Source organism: Humulus lupulus, chromosome 7 (genome assembly GCF_963169125.1).
Source record: "Humulus lupulus chromosome 7, drHumLupu1.1, whole genome shotgun sequence".
In the NCBI taxonomy this organism is placed as follows: Eukaryota; Viridiplantae; Streptophyta; class Magnoliopsida; order Rosales; family Cannabaceae; genus Humulus; species Humulus lupulus.
The window spans coordinates 5390003-5411210 of NC_084799.1; the positions used below are offsets into that span (position 1 = coordinate 5390003).

The 21208-nt window shown below is 36.2% G+C and overlaps 2 non-coding genes and 1 pseudogene across 2 annotated transcripts; 2 read left to right on the forward strand and 1 right to left on the reverse strand.

Moving 5' to 3' along the window:
- The window catches only part of LOC133791268 (uncharacterized), a 162151-nt pseudogene that overhangs the window by 80982 nt on the left and 59961 nt on the right, over window positions 1-21208 (reverse strand).
- Window positions 1356-1437, forward strand: TRNAS-GCU (transfer RNA serine (anticodon GCU)). Its single transcript has one exon. It is a non-coding gene; the product is annotated as a tRNA-Ser (tRNA).
- Window positions 4028-4109, forward strand: TRNAS-GCU (transfer RNA serine (anticodon GCU)). Its single transcript has one exon. It is a non-coding gene; the product is annotated as a tRNA-Ser (tRNA).

Here is a 21208-nt window from a genome sequence, read left to right on the forward strand (position 1 = left end):
ATGGCATCTCATTTTTTTTTTCAAATTTTTATTATTTAATATTATTTATTTGTTGTAAAAATATATGTGATCAATGTGATGTGAGAAAGTATCTCTAGCTATTTATTATTTTATAAAATTCCATCAAATAATAACGATTTTTATTTGCTAAGATTTTGGTAATAAAGGCTTGTGAATGACATAATGCATATTTGGAATTACTTTCCTTGGAATAGAGATGTAAACAACTCTTTGTTTAGTAATGTCTAAATGAAAGATTTGACATCCACTAGAAAATATTTTCTCTAAATAAATTTTATGAAAATAATTGTTCTTTCTACTCTTTATGGACAAAATTTGAAAAAAAAAAAAAATCAAAATTGATTAGAAAAGTTTTTTTTTATGTCAATCAAAATTTGAGGATGGTCTTGATTTTCGTCCATTCATCACTTTAATCAAACTTTACTAGCTAAACAAACATGATAATTTATTAACAATTGAATTCTACTTTTACTTTTCTTGTAATAATTTTTTGGATACCCTTTTGGGACATTAACCTTTTTTAGGTTGGTGTAGTATTGGTTAGGGCTATGACTTAATGGTCAAATGCCTTTGTTGAAAAGTTGGAGATGATTTCTCTATTGATATTGTTCAATATGTAACCTGCTTGGTAGTACCTCCTTCACTCCTATTCTTTTTTCTTGGTTTTGGTCATCATTTATAATCAAAGTGGCTAAATTTTTTATATATATTCAACCACATGACACTAATAATATACAATGTAAAATCATACTTTTGGCTTGCTTCAAGAAGCTTCACTCACTAAAATTATCATAAGCTTAAGCTATCAATCTTAGTTTAACCTTTCATTCTTATTGAAATATATACTCTCCACTATCCATGGTTTACACATATCTACTACCTTTTGATATTAAGCACTTGTTCTCATTAATTTTCTATGTGCTAAGGTTACTAGGGTTTATCACAATACAAACAAAACAACGTTTGATATTGCTAAGTATGTTTTTAGACTAAACAATAAATATATATTATTTGACAAAGATAGATCTCCTAAATTCTTTCAATTTGTATTTATATATGTTGGACTCATCTAATCAATACACAGGTTGTTTTTCTATAGACGGGTCTAAGTTTTACTGATAAATAAGTTTATGAAAAAAATGAAGCACTAGAATGCAAAATAAATAAAATATCAGAGGCTAAAATATAAGTTTCTTAAAAAAATTAAGAAAAAATAAAAAAAATATGGGAGGGTCCGGAGCCACGTCCAAGAATAATTTGAAGTATTTACTAGAAATTTTTATGGTTGATATTTTATAACATAATATTTTGAAGAGAACGGTAGAGGGTAAGGAGTCGCTTTGGCCGAGTGGTTAAGGCGTGTGCCTGCTAAGTGCATGGGGTTTCCCCGCGAGAGTTCGAATCTCTCAGGCGACGTTTCTAGTTTTACGTTGATCATTTCAGCGAAATTACTAAACTACCCTTTATTTTACATACTTCTTCAACGGCAAAATCGTCATTTTACTTCGGATTTGGGTTGGTCGTACCGCCGCCCCCACGTTGGACTTGGGCTTCTATCAACTTGGGCCTTCAACCATGAGAGATGTTCAGTCCAGTCCACATTTTTTCTTAAATACTCTGTCCGACAATAAAAAATAAAAAATAAAAAAAAATCTCCTAAATCTTTTACTAAATTATACCATCTTTTTTAATATTCTCCCCTTATAGTTCAATTTATGATAAAATACACCCTATTCCTAAGTCTAATTTAATAAAAAGAAAATAAAAAAAAATGTATTATTATGAAAATTTAAATCTCAAACTAAAAATTATAGTGATATATTATTAAATAAAGGAAAAATACTAGTTTGACCCATGTGTTTTGTCCGAATACTCGATCCGCTCCTGTGTTTTATTAATTAACAAATCATACTCTAGATCTGATTTTTGTCCAAATATTTTTCAATACGACCAAAATACCCTAATGTTTTTTCATCACCTATCAAACCCAGAACCAGATTTCCCCAAACCTGCTACTTCTATCCTTGCTCAGATTCTCCAGCGATTTCCACAATAGCCCAGATCGAAGCCCTCTACCCATCGTCCTTCAACATTTAGTCGTTGATTCATTTGTGTATTTAATACATTATTCTTCCCCATTTTTCCATATCAGACTTAGAGTAAGGGTTTCTACTTTCCACCAATTCATGAGCAAATCATCCATATCACAAGTGTCCCTTTTCCTTTCTCTGGCTAAAATGCACGATCTTCAAGAAATTCTCTTCCCGTTAGGTCTCCAAATACCCCTCACTCTCGGCTCTAATTTAACAGTTCTAGTCGGATATTCGGGTTCAGGATTGTTTCTAAAACAATAGCCTAGATTGAAGCCCTCTACCCATCATCCTTCGTCCTTTAGTCGTTGTAATCGTCCATAGCCCATAACCCATCATAGTTCAACCTTCGCCCATAGCCTATCATCGCAAGTCGCCCACAGCCATCGCCTTTAGAGGTGGGAGAGGAGAGAAAGCATTGTCACATCATCGTTGTTCTATTTTTGTGGAGGAGATGCATGGTGGAAGATACGAAAGTGCATGTACTGCAATGGAGGAGCTGATAGGGCCAACTAGATGCAGAAGAGAAGAAAGAGTGGAAGGAGAGAGAAATAGGAGAAAGAAAAATCTATTTATGTAATTTAATTTTTGTTTTTGTTATGTTAAGTATAGTTTTTTGTATTTTAATTTATGTTTAGTTTTGATTTAAATTTCTTTTATTTATTATAATTATTTTAAAGTTTTATTTAATTTAAATATATATTTTTTAAATTTATATTAATTTTTAATTCAATAATGACATATTTTGTATAATTTAATTCATTAATGGAAAAATATAAAGGTATTTTAGTCATATTAAAAAATATTTTAACCAAAATTAAGTCCAGCGTACTATTTTGATCCATTTTACGAAAAAAAGAATCAGATTTGTCATTTAACAAAACACAAAAACCTATCAAGTACTCGGACAAAACATAAATGCCAAATTAACTTTTATATTTTTCCTTAAATCAATCAAGTAACAAGTTTAAAATTACTAAAAAAAATTGAATTCTTAAAAAAAATGTCATGCCTATCTAGTGCTTTGTGGCCATTAGTATTTTTTTTTTCTTAATACAATTTTGGCCAGTTTTATAACATCTCCACTCAAGAAAAACATCATTGATTGTATCATCATACTTGATTTTTCTTTCTCATACGTTATTAAATTTTACCGGCCCCAAATCTTTCTTCACTTTTGACCATGGCTTACTCCACTTTCTGGGAGCTTAAATTGAACATAGATGCAAAAGTTGATTTAATGAATCAAGTAGTTGGAATTGGGGACTAGTTCAAAACTCTAATGGAAATGTAGTGAAATCTTTAACATTGACATGGAATTGGGAACTAGTTCAAAACTCTAAGAGATTTATGATGGAGGTGATATTAAACTCAAGTGTATAAAATTGTTCATTTTACATTTAAAATTGAACAAAATATGAAAAATATTTTAAATTCACATTCTCACATTCACTTTACCTCAAATTAAACACCTCCTAATAGAAATGTAACGAAAACAAAACTCTATTAGAAATGTAGTGAAATCTTTAACATTGAAATGGAATTGGGGAACTAGTTCAAAACTCTAATGGAAATGTAATGAAAACAAAATAACTGACGATGTGATATTGCTAAGTACGTTTTTATATTTAATTAAAATGATAGGGTAAATTCTTTCAATTTTAATAACATGTTATTTTATTGGATTCATTTAATCAATAACATGTTGATTATCCATTTTTTTTAAATAAAGTAAGTGTGCAAGAATAAAGTGAAGCTTTATTGTATATTTTTATGGTTTTTTTATATATACATTTTGTATTAATAGATTCATTAATGATATTTTAAAGAGCACTAAAGTTAAAATACTGTGCCACCAAAATATTGTGATATAATTTTCTGATATATATAATGTAATATCACAACAAAAGTCAACAGTCGCTTTGGCCGAGTGGTTAAGGCGTGTGCCTGCTAAGTACATGGGGTTTCCCCGCGAGAGTTCGAATCTCTCAGGCGACGTTTCTATTTTTATCTCGTTCTTTTGAGCGAAATCACTCAAATGCCCTTCATGTTACATGCTTCTTCGACGGCTGAATCGTCATTTTCCTTCAGATTTGGGCTGCTCGTATTCATAGCGCCTCCTCACTTGGACTTGGGCTTTGGGCCTTCAACCATGAGAGGTGTTCGGTCCACTTTTTTTTTTTTTTTTTTTTAATTTTATAAATTATTCTCTCTCACTCTCACTATTCGACAATCCACCACATTTAATAAATTATAAAATTTTCCCATCTTAATTTAATTTATGAGAAAATACACCCTATCCCTGAGTTTAATTTAATAGAAAGCAAATAAAAAAAAATATGTATTATTATGAAAATTTAAAGCTCAAGCTAAAGGTTGCATTAGTATATTATTAAAGCGATCAAGTAACAAGCTTAAAATTACTAAAAATAAATAAATTAGATTCTAAAAAAAATGTCTGCCCATCTAGTGCTTTGTGGCCGTTAGTAGTTTTTTCTTAATACAATTTTCCTCAGTCTTACAACATCTCCACTCATTTAAAAAATATTGTTATTTCAAAATTGAAATAAAAATTTGAACGAATTACTGATAAAAATTTATGGCTGAGTTGCGGACTATGTCGCTCTCTTTAAGACGGGCGACTCTCCCCCAAGTATGCACGACAGTCTATCAACCACACCGTCTCCAGGATAAAAAAGCCACTGTATACGAAACTTTTCCACACCGAAAGGAATCGCTGATACACACCCTCAAAATTGCTCTTCGAAAATTCGAGTTTTTTCTTTTTACAAAAAAATTGTCGTCTCCCGTTATTTTGATGCGACTTATTAAGAGAAGTCGAACAAAAATAAAACGGTAGAAAACATTGATTAATTCGTGGGAGGAATCGTGGTCTTATGAAGTTAAAAATGAATCACGTTTACTGCTTCTATTAAAACGTTTTACATTAAATTAATTAATTAAAAAGTAAAAATATTTATTTTATTAAATATTTTTTCAACAAAAAATAAAGTGTGACACCACACCACACCACCCGCCAGCTCAGCACAGCACGGTCGGATGGATGGCGCGCACTCGCATGGTGGTCAGGTGTGTGAGTCCTCACCCTTGCGCACAAAACTGGGTGCCCCTTAGGGTATAAACCCAATTCTCGTGGTTGTCTATTATATACCCTTATGAAAAAAGATTTTTATCCCATGCGGGACTCTTTCCATTATCACACACACTTAACACTTCTCTATTTTAAAATTTCACACAAAGTTCCAACAATCGCCCACTTGAATTTTTATAAATATTTTCTCGAGCAATATCGAAATCTATAAGGTTGTGCATAAACAGATGTATCTTTCGATTTGAACATTTGCGCAGTGAATACGATTTAGATTATACTAGAGTGACTCGTAGTCTTGAACTCTATCTCTAACAATGTACCACGTACCAATCTTTCAAGGGTGTAGTCAAAAGCTCGTGTGTTAATGGCCATGCACGTCTATCCCAGTATAGTGAACGCTCTAGAAATTTTTGCCCCAAATTTCATAGGAAGCAGCCCCACTTCCACATTCACATAGGTGAGTCTATCAAGAGTACTCCTGCAGCTTGGTACTCCACTCCACGTAGAGTATAGATCTCATTAAGAGTTCCTATTAACTCATCTTCATATCGCTTCAGGACTTCATGCTTCAATTATGAAAATAGCATGATCAATACTTATCACCTCATAGCTTGTTATTACCCATTGAACCTGATTCTTGGGATCTCCGAGCTTTAGATTGGGTTACCATCATGGGTGACTCGTCATTCTAAGGGCAATAGTCCCATTCCTTTTGAAGTTCTATGGAATTTCTATATAGCTAGTCCTTTTGTCAAAGGATCTACTAAATTATCATCAGTGCGTACTTGATCCACTCTAACAACACCTGTTGAGAGGAACTCTCTAACAATGTTGTGCTTACGACGTATTTGTCATCTCTTACCGTTGTAATAACGGTTCTATACTTTTGCAATAGCCGCGGTACTATCGCAATGGATCGACATAGCTGGTATCAATCTTTCCCATAAAGGGATCTCAGATAGCAGGCTTCTCAGCCAGCCTGCTTCTTCACTAGCAGTAGCTAGTGCTATCATTTCAGACTCCATGGTGGACTGAGCCAAAATAGTTTGTTTCTTTGATTTCTAAGAAGCAACTCCACCAGCTATACTAAAGATAGAGCCACTTGTTGCTTTGGAGTCATCTGACAAAGTGTTCCAGTCTGCATCACTATATCCTTCAAGTACAGCTGGAAACTTCTGATAATGTAATCCAAGGTTCATGGTTCTCTTAAGGTATCTCATAACCCTTTCAATAGCATGCCAATGCTCTATACTAGGTCTACCATTAAACGTGCACAATAATCCCACGACATAGGCAATGTCGGGTTTCGTTCAATCAGTGGCATATCGAAGACTGCCAAGTGCCAATGATGCTCCCATAGTCAGACTGTCTCACATCGTCACCAGTGTTCTTAAATAACTTTACACTTGGATCATATGGTGTGCAAGCAGGTTTACCATCAAAGTAATTGTATTTCTTTATAATCTTCTCAACGTAGTGAGATTGATCCAAAGAAATTCCCTTTTTAGATCTAATAATCTTAATACCAAGGATTACATTAGTAACGCCCTGCTAATTATGGTCCATTACCAGGTGTGTTTTGAAACCAATGCTGGACTTGCTAGCAAGTCATTTGGACTAAACATGTGATTAAGCCACTAAGATTTGGGTATGAAAACTTTTGATCATCTCATAAACATTTCCATTAAGTTAAAAAAAAGTTCTTTACATGGGATCCCAAAAACATCAGTTTAAAAACTAATTACAATACTCAGATTACACAATAAGCCGACCTAGGCAGCAAAAGCTGGCTTTAATCCTAGTTCCTCTGAGGATCTCGGCCATGGTGGTCGAGCGGGCTGCATATGTACATACCACTGCTTATGCCCTCCGACTCATGGCTGGTTTAGCTTCTCCTTACCTTTACCTGCACCACAAAGCACCTGTGAGCCAGAAGACTCAGCAAGAAAACATAATCAACAATTCACTGAATAAAGCAACCATCAAACAGTAATAACTGAAACCAGTACATTCATCGAGCCCAATTGGAGACCATAGAGTCACACAAGTGCATGCTGCACTCTCTTTCAAGTAATTGGCATCCGAGCCAGTCAAGTGCATGTCGCACTTCCAGGGTGGCCCAGCCATGGTGGCCTGCACTCCACGTGCATTATGCCAAACTTAGCTTATAAACTAAGTTCCTTAAGCCCTTGACTTATAAGTCAAGCCACCACGTGCCTCCAACTTATAAGTTGAAGCCTTGGGATTCTCAACTAATAAGGCCAGTTTCCTAGAGCCCATCATATTCTCAACTAATAAGTTGATCCCCACTTAACACCCTAATAATATCCTAGTTTATAAACTAAGCTTCACAGTCATAACAGACAGTCACATGTTTCATATAGCATACTCATCAACAATCACAGTGCATTATAATACATTCACATAGCAGTCATAAGCATAATCATAATTATGCACATTACAATGCATCAAACATGATATTCACAAACATAATTATAATCATGTTCATCACCTTGACTAAGCTTTAATCATGCATTCACATAACAGGTGCAGTTTTCTTACCTTTGGTCCGTATTCGAGTTACTAATGATGGCCCTTTGAGTACGATCCCCGATTCAAGCCTTTAGTGAAAACCTAGTCACAGCCGTAATAAGGAAGTTCCATCAACAACAGGTAGATAAAAGATTCTAGACCAAATCTTAGCCTCCGGGACATCGAATTCCACTTAGCAAGGAAGTAGAATTGATCCCGAGCCCAAATGGTTAGGTTCCCAATCTAAAAATCCCATTTAAGCCAAAATTCCCTATAAGGGCCGCTACGGCAACCCTACCCTCATGCCTAATTAAAACCCTTAACAGTCATCAAAATCGTCATTTCCCGCCTATCTCATTAATCATAATTAACACCCTCAAATTCCCGTTATTATCAATATTCTCAAATTTTAATAAATCATATTCCATTATCCTTTTATTCCCAATAATGTTCTAATCACCAAATCACCCCGAGACTCACCCCAAGCTCCGAAACTAACCCCATTATGACCAGACCGATAACTTGCATTCAAAGATCGTCTCATGCCGAATGGCTCGAAAAAATCCACATTATAATGTGGTATTACTCATAATTCACCAACATGCATGAAAATACACAATTACACCATCAACGAGCCAAATTACCGAAATTCCCTTATAATAAAATGTAGACCCATATGCATGCATTTATCATCATATAATAATATAATTCACATAAACATGCATATAATCATTTAATGGAAAAATAAATCAATTATGGCCCTCCCGACCTCCTAATCAAGGTCCTAAACCTTATTCGGAAATTTGGGCATTACAGCAAGTGTGGACTTCTTGGGGTTGCTGTTTGAAACAACAAGCACCTCTTCTTTCTGGTCTTGTTTCCTTGCTTCCTCCTCGATATGAAGGCAGTTGGTCAAACTCTCCAATGAAAATTCTTTAGTCTTACGCCTGAGTACATTTGTAAAATCCTTCCAGGTTGGAGGTAATTTGTCAATTAAAACAACAACTTGAAACTGTTCATCAAGAGTCATACCTTCTGAGATAATCTCATGTCTGATTTTCTGAATTTTGTGAGATTGGGCTTCCACAGATTTATCGTCCACCATTTGATACTTTGGGTAGCGACTGACAGCGTATTTTTTAGTCCCTGCCTCTTCTGTATCATATTTCTTTTGCAACGCCTCTCAAATTTCCTTTGTTGATTTGTCTAAATTCTAATAATCATAGAGATCATCAGATAAACCGTTAAGAATAAAATTCTTACAGAGAAATTCGTTTTCAACCCAAGAGTCCAATTCCTTCTGTTGCTTCTCATGTTCAGTCTCTTTGTCGTTGTCGGTCGAAGGTTCAGAGACAACCGACTTGACAACAGTGAGGACAAGCACAACCTTCTTCATGGTTAGATAAAACAACATCTTTTGTTTCCAACGCTTAAAGTGCAAACCCTCAAAACAAAATGACTTGTTAATATCAGTAGAGGCAGAACCAGAAAAATCATTGGTAGTAGCCATAGCAAAACAAAACGTCTTAAAATTGTTATTTCAAAACTGAAATAAAAATTGGAACGAATTACCAATAAAAATTTCTAGTTGAGTCACGGCAGTCTATCAACCGTGCCGTCCCCAGGATAAAACAACCGCTGTATACGAAACCCTTCTGCACCGAAAGGAATCGCTGATACACACCCTCAAAATTGCTCTTCGAAAATTCGAGTTTTTTCTTTTTATAAAAAATTGTCGTATGACGTTATTCTGATGCGACTTATTAAGAGAAGTCGAACAAAAATAAAGCGGTGGAAAACGTTGATTAATTCGTGGGAGGAATCGTGGTCGTATGCAGTTAAAAACGAATCACATTTACTGCTTCTATTAAAACGTTTTAAATTAAATTAATTAATAAAATATTAAAAATATTTATTTTATTAAATAATTTTTCAACAAAAAAAAAAGTGTGACACTACACTACCTGCTAGCTCATCTCGGCTAGGCACGGTCAGACGGATGACAGCGGCGGCGTGCGCGCGCGCTTGTGGTGGTCAGGTGTGTGAGTCCTCACCCATGTGCACAAAACTGGGTGCCCCTTAGGGCCCAAACCCAATTCTCATTGTATTATATACCCTTATGAAAAATGATTTTATCCCATGTGGGACTCAATCCATTATCACACACACTTAACACTTCTCTATTTTAAAATTTCACACAAAGTTCCAACAAACATTATTGATTGTCTCATCATCATCATCCTTGATTTTTCTTTCTCATATGTTATTGAATTTTCTATTGCAAATGCTTATTTCCCCAAAGAAATGGCTTACTCCACCTTCTAGGTACCTAAAATGAAACATATATAGATGCAAAAATTGATTTAATGAATAGGTAGTTAGAAGAGAAGATTGAAGCGGACTATGAAGGGCGTTAGATTTTCTTGATTGCCTCTCTGAGAATGATTCCAATTTCTTTATGGTATATCAGGTTGATCAGGACAATCGTCTTGCCAACTTATTTTGGGTTGATGGAACCTCACACATGGATTATGTTGCCTTTGGGGTTCAACACCACATACATGACCAACGAATACAATAAGCCTCTCGTCGTTATGCTTGGTGTCAACCACCATTTCCAAACCTGCATTTTCGGGTTTGCTCTTCTACTTCACGAGAAGCAAGTCTCTTACTCGTGGATACTCAGAGATTAACTAGAATTCCATAGACAAAAGAAGCCGGGAGTGGCAATGACTGAGCAAGACCCGACCATGAAACAAGCAATCGACGAACACATGCCTGAGGCCAGTCACCGACTATGCGCATGACATATCAATACAAATGCTTCGAAAAAAGTTAAGGATCTCATGTACAACTACTACACCGAGGAAGAGTTCGAAACAAAGTGGGTCGAATTACTGGAAAGGCTTCAGCTAACAAATAATGAATGGTGACAACTAAGATATCCCACCAAGGAAATATGGGCAGAACGTTTTATTAGGAGCAATTTTATCACAAGAATGAGAACTAAAAAACATTGCGAATCCATAAATTCACCACTCAAAAAATTCCTGGAGAAAAATTACTCCCTACATGAATTTGTGACCACCATTGATTTCATAGTGTCGAAGCTACGCCACCAAGAGCGAAAAAATGACTACTTAACCAAGCACATAAGACCTGAACTCCTAACTCATGCAAGATTGCTAACAACGTACTATAAGTAGTGTGCAGAAATTTTCACAAGAACACATGTACCTCAAAGTTGTTGTACAAATTGACATGGAGACTAATTATTTTGTGCTTGGTGAGTAAGAAGAAGACGGGTGGAAGATCTTCACCATCGGGAAATTCCAACACCCTAAGGTACAATACACTGTTCATTATTCTCAATATCAAAACTGTCTACACTATAGTTGTATGATGTTTGAGAGTCAAGGCTACCCATGTAGACATTTATGAGCTGCCATGAAAAGATTAAGCATCTAGAGAATTCCAGATTCCCTTCTCAAGAAGCAATGGAGCAAAGATGCCAAGCTAAATTTACACCTTCAATTTATCCATGCAACATCATAACAAGAAAATCTTTTCGAGATGGACAGGTTTGGATCCCTTAATTTACAAATAGGCACCATGAATTTTTATGCTTCCAAATTACCATATTCGTACTACCACTCCATGGAAGGAATTTCACGCCTCATAGCAAAGTTCAAATAGGAGTTCAAGTTGAACTCCAATCCCGAAGGCGAGACACCACAACCAGGCAAATATAATGGCAACGCCAACATTCTTAGAGACCCCGAAGTGGTCAGAACCAAGGGCACAGGTAATCCAACCCCACAGGAGCGAGAGGGAGTCCCACGAAGGCAAAAACACTGTCGCATATGTCAATCCACCTACCATGACTACTGTAAGTGCACAGACAAAGATCAATACAATGCAACGCAGGACCCAAAAGTTAGCAATCCTCATGTTCACCTTGGAGTCGACTCACACCCTGATCCAACAGGCTCAACGCAAGAATCATACCACAATGGCTTCTTCTATTACTAATTCTTCTCTATACTACTACCACTTCTTATGCTATAACTCGCACCACTGCTTCAGTTTGTATTTTAACTTCTTCTATTACTAGTTCTTTTCTAAACTACTATTGCTGCTTATGCTATAACTCTAAGGAATGCTTCAGTTTGTATTTTCCACATTTCCTTATCTTTAAGTACGTTAGTTAAGAATATTGGTAACTTTGCCACACATTATTACTTTATGTCCAAGTTAAATTTATCATTATTTGTTATAAGTACAAAATTGCTTTGAAATTAATCTTAAAATTTACACTCAAACATCCTAATAACATCACATTTCTTATAAGAAAAAAATTTAAAAACAAAAAATCAATTATTATTTACAATTTATTTTCTAAAATTTTGAGTTATATACAATCATTTCGCCTTAAAATATTTCTACTCTAATATATATTCAACAAAAATTCATATAAAAAATGACATTTGTGTGCTTTTTATTATTTTATAAATGTTCTCAAAACTCTCAATGTACTTCAATATTTATCCTGGTGTACTCATTTGTATTATTTAACGCTCACAGAAAAATTGATACCCTATAAATATATATTAAATCAATCAATATATATTGTCTTATAATTTCGTTTAATTTTTTATTTGATATAAGTGTACACTAATAAAGATATGCTGGTTGTTTTCTTGTAATCATATTTTGACTAAGAGGTGGATTTTGTTGTAAATTATTGATAAAAGAATAAAAGTTTTTGTTGTTATGTTTTTTTTCTTCTACAATATTATAATGAATAGTAATGAAATTCTTATATCTACTTCGAAACAGAGACATTATTCTAGAAGGCATATTATAATTTAATCATATTTTTCAAAAGAAAGATTCCTATCATGTAAAATGATGATAAATCGAATGACTTTTGCTTATAAAACAATCGTTATTTGCCGACTCAAAATCATGGAAAAATTCGTCATTATCTAGTCTTGATAAGAAAATTTATATATGGAAGACCACCATTGTTGTTATCTGTAGTTGAACTTACCTTGCTTATTAAAATTTCAATATTGGGCATTATATTTCTACCACAAAAATATATACACACACCATTAATTATAAAAATTAATTTTAACAATTTTTATTTAATATTTTTTTTCCATTCTTTATTTTTTTTTGTTAATTTCAATAATTGTATTTTATCCTATTTTCATAATTAAAAAAACTCTTACATTAACAAATTTTTATTTAAATATTTTAAATATATATTATTTATATGTATTTTTTAGAATATGACAAAGAAAAAAAATTAGAAAAATGTGAGCATGAATTGGAAAAAATATACATTATACATTAATTTTTAATAAAAATAAAGTGTTTTAATCAAATTTTGGGGGTGCATATATGATATCGCCCAATAATTCACATTGCGGTCGCAGTAGTAAACGGACTATGCCATATCCACAGAGAGGCAAAACACAACTAAATATTAGATTAGTAAAGTTAAAGATAAAAATAAAGTAAAATTGAAGAGATGAATTTTGTAAAATTAAAATGATAGATTAGAGAAATTGATCAGATAAAGAGTATAGTAGAGATGCAGTGCACTGTAAATCTTATTCTAACATTGATATTAATTCAAAACACAGCTGCAATTCTACATCATTAATTGCAACTGGAAGATATATATGTTAAAGGCACAAATTAATTGATTTAGATTAAATTGAATTTTACTTCTAATGTCATAGCATATCATATCCATTAAGGTGTTCCTGCAATAAGTTAGTTAGACAAACTAACGGATTAATAGACCCAGCAATTTCTCACACGGATCTGCACGACTTACTCACCAAATTGCGTGACTTACGATCATAAATGATAGATTGCTAGATCAATTAACTCGAAGGTTAATATAAAAACTCATAACAATAGTTGCCTTCAGTTATGATCCATATTGCATACTATCTCTACTTCAGAAATCTCTTAAAGAAGGATTTAGAAGAACATTTTTTATAACAAACACTCTGATATTTTATTACTTCATAATTCTCTGCCTTACACAAAGAGAGATGATGACCTTATATAGCCATGTACTCAAACATACAAACCTAACCCACCCTAGTCAAAACCAACCATGGTTGGGATAGAATAAGGGATAAGATTCCCCTAGACAAGATAAGGGATAAGCTTTCCCGACAAAAGCATAATGACAAAAGCATAAAGTAAAACATAAAGATAAAGGATAAGATTCCCTGACAGAAGCATAATGGCTAAACGACAAAAGCATAAAGTAAAACATAAAGATAATGGATAAGATTCCCTGACCAAAGACTAAAAGACACAATATTTATTTAAAGATTGTCTCATGGCTGGCCTCATAGTCAGAGTCATATGATGGGTCGTCATGAAGTGGGTTCCATCCTGTCTGTTCTTCTTCATCCTGATCATTGCCAGCTGGAGGGCAGGTGTCGTAGTCTGTATCCCCATGTTCCATTCTTTTCCTATGTACTGGAAGAGATAAGGATCTTGCATATTTGCAGTGTCAGCATATGGGCCTTGAGAATCTTCAAAGTAAGTATTTTTTCGCAAAATTACCCATTTAGTGTCGATCAATTTGTATAGTGACAGATATTTTTACTCTAATGTTTCTTCAAGTTTGGTGGCCTGATTTGTTTCATTTTTTGAAATATGGAAGCCTTTAAGGGCCCTCGTTATTTTGCGAGTATAGTCGGAAGGGAATGACTCCTAACGAGCGTCTTCTTCTGGCTTGGGCCATAATTCAGGAGGTATAATCTGATTCTTCTCAAACAGACTTTTTTGGATGTCCATATATTCTTGGCCCCCAAGACCACATAATGACTCTTCTTTTGACCCGTAGACTTTGAATGCCGGATTGATAACTATATTTTGTTCCTCATCAAGCTTGGCACTAAGACTAAGAAAGAGAACAGTATAACAGTTCATTACGTTGGCAACATTTGGGCCTGGTGGGTAGATAAAAGTGGGCCTGTTATTTTGGACATTTTTCCATTCAGCCGATAGGACCTTTTTCCATTTTTCCAATGGGGCGAACCAGAACAGAATGTCCATTTGGACTTGGTACGCTAGTTTGAACCTTTCTTGGTCCAAGAAGGATTTTATGGATGTGTGCAAGACCATAGTTTGTACCTCGACAACTATGGTAAAAACACTGGCCAAATACTAGAAAAGGTGAGCTACTGGTTTTGGTGTGAATATAACATCTCGAAGAGGTAGGATTTGGGCAAATGGATACTTTGGATGGATTCCAAAGTCATTTTGTATAGAAGGTCCAAGTTTGGAAATCATAAAATTTTGAAGAACGATTGCTCTGTGGGTTGCTCTTTCTCTGGCTGATTTGTTGGATGTTTTTGAAAGGATATTTTTTGCATCCCGGGGAAAAGATTGGTTGTGTGTGACAGAAGAGGAAAAGGCCATCATGAATATGATTGAGATGGTATGTGATAATTTTTGAATGACAATGGGAATGGTTTTTGGTGAGTATCCTGAGGCGAGATTTATAACAGGGGTTGTAACGCCCTGGCTACCCCAGAACAGTTACGGTGAACGGTGGACCGGAAATTTGACTCGCTACCCGAGTCCTTTGGTCAAAAACGTGCTCTAAGTGTAATTAACAGGTTAAGGCATAAAACCAATAAAAAGGTAATGGAGATTTTCATTACAAACTGCTCTGCAGAGCTAAACAAAACATTTACAAGTGGTTCTCAGTACAAAGTGGTCATTACTGTTTTAAATTTACAATCCCGCCGACCTAAGCGGCAAAAATAGGGTAAACCCCGTAGTTCCTCTGAGAACTCCTTGGCCGTGGTGGTCAAGCGACCACATATGTACACATCACCACATCAGCTCTCCACTCAAGGCTAGGTGAGCTTTTCTTTCCCTTTACCCGCACCACATAGCACCCATGAGCCAAAGCCCAGCAAGAAAACATAATACTTTTCATAAACATTATCAAATGATTATCATTATAATCACACTGAACACAAAGCTTTCGAACAAACGAGTGAACATCACATGTTTCTAGCGGGGGAGAGTGGCTGCTAGGTAAGCCGCTAGCCTCCAAGCGCTTATTTCATTCATCAACCCTCGGGGTCGGTCTGGCATTAATGCTCTTTGAGCCACTCAATACTAATAGTCGATTAGATCTAATCTCTGTTGGCTTGCGTGATCCACGCTAAGGCCGTTCTGACTAATGAGTCAGCGCTATGTGACCAGTGTCTTGTATCACTGCCGAACCTGACTAATAAGTCACAACTTCACAGTTGATACTAACACATTTGCCAATTCTGACTGATGAGTCAGTGCAACGTGACCAGTGCCCAGTACCACTGCCGAATCTGACTGATGAGTCACAACTTCACAGTTGATACTAGCACCTTTGCCAAACCTGACTAATGAGTCGGTACCACGCACAAGTGAGCAACTTATGCTAAGCATTCTATATTCAATCCATGTCCATATTACACAACCAACATGCCTCACGAATATCCATGCATGTCACACTTGGGGTGCAGTTTTCTTACCTCTGGTTCGAGCAAGAATGAATAAAAGAACAACCCTGAGAACGATCGACCTTTTGGTCCTTTAGCGGTTACCTGGTCATAACCAATTATGGGATTCCATCAATAAAATGAATAATAAAAGGTTCCCAAACCAAAACCTAACCTCCGAGACATCAAACACTACTCAACCGGGTAGTAGGTTCAACCCCGAGGCCTTAGGTTTGAATCCCCATGCTAAAAACTCCATTTTGGCCAAAAATGCCTTAAGGGCCGCGGCCCGCCCCTCAAACAGAGGCACCCCAACTCAGCATTTCCCCAAGGGCCGCGACTCACCTTGGCCATGCCGCGGCGCAAGCTCCAGTTTAGCCAAAACCCCTGTTTTCTTCCCTTGCGTTTTCTCTTGGAACCAACCCTTCAAACCAACTCAAAACCTCTTCCAAACACCCCTTTAACCCTCCAAACATCACCCATAACTCTCCCCCATCATAACCCAAGTAAAACACCACATAAACTCCCCTTGATTCCAACTTTCCACACCAAAATCTAGAGCTGAAATCTTAAAACGAAAATAGAGCATACATGGAAACTAGTGGCTAAAAGCTTACCTCAAGTTCAGGTTATGGTGCTCTTCCACAGTGGAACACTCTCCCAAAGTACCAAGGCCTAGCTCCCAAGCTCAAATCCTCAACAAGATCACAAAAACTCACAAGGAAATGAAGGAAGGAGAAGGTACGGGAAGGAGAAGAAGAAAACTCTGTTTTTGGTTATGTTTATTCTACAGCCTCCAAGCATCATATATATCCAAGCCAAAAAGACTAAAATACCCCTTGGTATTTTGAAGCTTCTAAAGCCACTTCAAGGGTAATTTTGGCACATTCCACTAATCCCGTTAATCATAATTAACGCTTCCCAATTCCCGCTAATCTCAATATCCTCAAACACCAATAATTCACATCCCGTTACCCTTTAATGCCCAGTAACACTCTAATCCTTAAAACACCCCGAGACTCACCCCGAGCCCCGAGCTTAAGCCTGTTATGACCGAACCGATAATTAACATTCCTTGATCGTCTCATGCCAAATGGCTCGAACAAACCCACATCATAATGTGGTCTCAAGATATATCACCAACACGCGTACAAATAATCAATTTACTCTCAACGGGCCAAATTACCATCACACCCCTGTAATTAGAAATATGGACTCACATGCATGCATTTCACATCATATCATAATATAATCAACATATACATGCATTTTATCAATTAATAACATAATTAAGCAAGTATGGCCCTCCCGGCCTACTATTCACGCCGTTAAACACATCGGAGAATTCGGGGCATTACAGGGGTGATCTGGATAAGAAATCAGCCACAGTATTGTCTTTGCCTTGAATGTGTTTAATGTCAAAAGATTAGTTGTCAAACCAGACTGCCAATCTCAAATGTTGGGCATTTGTCATTTTGCTCTTTTTTAGACCAATCATTCCTTTTAACGCAGCAAAATCCGTTTCTACTAAGAAATGATGACCTATTAGATGGAATTCAAATTTTGTAATACCCTTCTTTATCGCCAATAATTCTTTTAGGGTAGAATGATAATGGAGCTGAGAGTTCTTGAAGTGGCCACTCTTGTATCCACATATTTTTCTTTCCCTGTCTTGTCTTGTTCAAGTAGGTCAACTCCCTAATACCGATCACTAGTGTCTGTTTGCAAGATTATTTTTCCATCAGAAGGAATCTACAAAGGTGGTAGTGTCTGCATTATCTCCTTTAGTTTTTTGACTTCTAATGTTTGCTCTTGTGACCATGGTGGAGTTTGCTTTTTAAGCATGTCACTAAGTGGTCTTGTCATTTTCGAAAGTCGCGGGAAAAAATCCATTAAATAGTTTACAATTCCTAGGAACTGTTAGATTTAGACCTTTGTGAAGTCCTTTTTGGGAAACTTTAACAAATCTTGGGCTATGTGCGGTTGGGCTTCATATTGGCCTTTAACAAGCTTCATCCCCAGAAAGTCAATTTGGGCTTGTCCAATGATCATCTTCTTTTCGGATAACATGACCCCATGAGATTCTATGAGAGAGATGAATTGGGCCAGAAGATTGTGATGGGCTTGTTCATCTTGTGAGAAGAGTAATATATCATCAATGTAGATTAGGGCCTTATCTAGAATGGGGCCATAGATTTTAGTCATGGCTTTTTGGAACAGTGATGGGGCTGTTTTGAGACCAAAAGGAAGGACAGACCATTGATAGCGGTGATTTGGAATGCAGAAGGCCGTTTTGGGCCTATCTTCTTCTTTGATACCCAACTGCCAAAATCCCGCCTTTAGATCAAATTTTGAAAATATTGGAGCGTTTGATAGGCTTGCAAATAGGGAATTCTTGTTTGGTAGGGGGAATTTATCATCTGCCAAAAATTCATTCAAGGGCTTGTAATTGATGACCAGCCTTTGTTTTCCCCGAGCCTGCTTCGATCTCTTATTGACGTAGAAAGCATGGCATGCCCATGAGGAGGTGGTTGATTCGATTAATCCTTATTGTTGTAGTTCTTTGCATTCCTCAGTTGCCATTTTTTTATGCTCTGGGTGACTTGCCTTGGTAGGGTTAACGTATTCAATGAGCTTGAATGGTAAACTGATCATTTTTCCATAGAGGGCGTTCACATTTTTGGAGGAATTCGACATGACTTGTGGCACAAGAATTTTCTATGAGTCGTTGTCTGACCTTGGAGAATGGATCAGGAGGCATGAGAAAATAGTTTGGTATGGATTCCCATTGAGCAAAATGTTGTTTGTAGTCAAGGTCACTAGGAAGGATTCGTAAACCCTTTTTCTTGGTGTAGACATCAAAACCAATAATTAGATCTTTCCCTGGTAATTTTGAACTAATTATTCTATGAATGATAGAGCATTTTGGAAAGAACCGTAATTTAATTGGTTTACTGATGAGCTCTGTACAGAAGATGCTCCCATTTGCAGCGTGGAGGAATTGTTTTTCTTTCCTCCAATATTCTAGAGGGAGAACATCAGGGTTCATCATGGTGTATGATGCTCCCGTATCGAAGAAGGCTGCTACTTTGACTGGCCGAGCATACTTTGTAGAGAGGATCTGCATGGAGATGATTGGCGATGGTTGTATTGTATTGATAGCTGCCATGTGGTAGAATTCATCTGAAGCCTTCTGTTGTTCGAATGCACAGAGGGATTATGGATTTATCTCGTCATCAGTAGAGAAAATGGATTCTAAATCATTCTCTTCGAGTGATATACCCATTGTTTATTGAATGTGGGAGATCAGTTTTGTTGATCCCAAAAGAGGGTGTTTTAATATTTATACTCGCAAGTGCACGAATCGTTTCGGAATATAATGTTCATGTAAGTACGAGGTCGAACCCATGGGAGTTGACTAACATCAAAAGAAACTATTTCAAACAAAGCAAGAATATTCTAACCTAGTTCCAAATATTTGATGAGATTTTGTTTTAGAAAAATAAAAGACAAGTAATAAAAAGATTTAAGATTAAATAGAAAAATGGTTTTCAAATGAGATATATAAAATAAGATTATTAATGTAATGCCCCAAATTTCCTAATAAGGTTTAAGACCTTGATTAGGAGGCCGGGAGGGCCATAATTGATTTATTATAGTATTTAATGATTATATGCATGTTTACGTGAATTATATTATTATATGATGGTGAATGCATGCATATGGGCTCATTTGTTAATTATGAGGGTAATTTGGCCACTGTGGGCGTAATTGTATATTTTGGGTGCATGATTGTGATTAATTAATATAGCCACATTATAAGGTGGATTGGTTCGAGCTAATCGACATGAGACGATCATGTGATGTAAGTGTTCGGTCTAGTCATAACGGGTTTAAGTTCGGGGCTCGGGGTGAGTCTCGGGGTGAAATTAATGATTAGAGCATTACCAGGAATTAAAGGGTAATGGGATATGATTTATTGGTATTTGGGAATATTGAGAATAGCGGGAATTGGAGAGCGTTAATTATAATTAACGAGATAGGCGGGAAATGACGGTTTTACCCTTGGAAGCCTTTAAAGGGGTTTATTTGGCTTAAGGGCATTATGGTCTTTTGACCTTAAGGATTTATATCAGCCTAAGGGAATTTTAGAAGGCTGTGGAATGAAAATAAAACAGAGCCTATCTTCCTCTCTTCCCGTACAAGTTTCTCCCTTCACTTTTCTTTGAATTTTGAGAGCCCAAATTAAGGAGTTGAGCTAGGAGATCAAAGGTGGGAGCTAGAGAACTTGATTCAGACATTTAAGGGGATTCAAAATCGTTTTTAAGGATAGTTCTAGCCATTGAATTCAGGTTATGCTCTGTTTTCCTTTTGGTTTTCAACTTAAGGTTTTTGATGTGGAAAGTGGGAATCAATGGGAGTTTTTGTGTATGTTTGGTTGGGTTTTGATGAGGGGGAGTTATGGGTGATGTTTAGAGGTTTAATTGTGTGTTTGGAGAAGGTTTGGAACTGGGTTGAAGGCTTGGTTCCAAGGGAAAACGCAGGGGAGAGTTGGCTGGTGCGTGCTGGTTTCTTGGTTGATATGCGAAATGAGTCGCGACCTGTCTATGGTGTGCCACGGCCTGTGTTGGCTCTAAAGGTGAAAATGGCTCTGTCAGGAGGGTGAGCCGCGGCCCATCAGGGCAGATTTGACCAAAATTGTGTTTTTAGCCTAGGGATGTCTACCATAGGCCTCGGGGTTGGTCCTAATACCCGGTTAAGTGGGAATTGATGCCCCGAAGGCTAGATATTGATTTGGGAACTTAAGTTGATCATTTTTATTGATGATACCTTATATTTGGTTATGACTAGGTGACCGCTAAAGGACTAAAAGTTGATCGTTCTCAAGGGTTGTTCTTTTAATCGTTCTAGCTCGACTT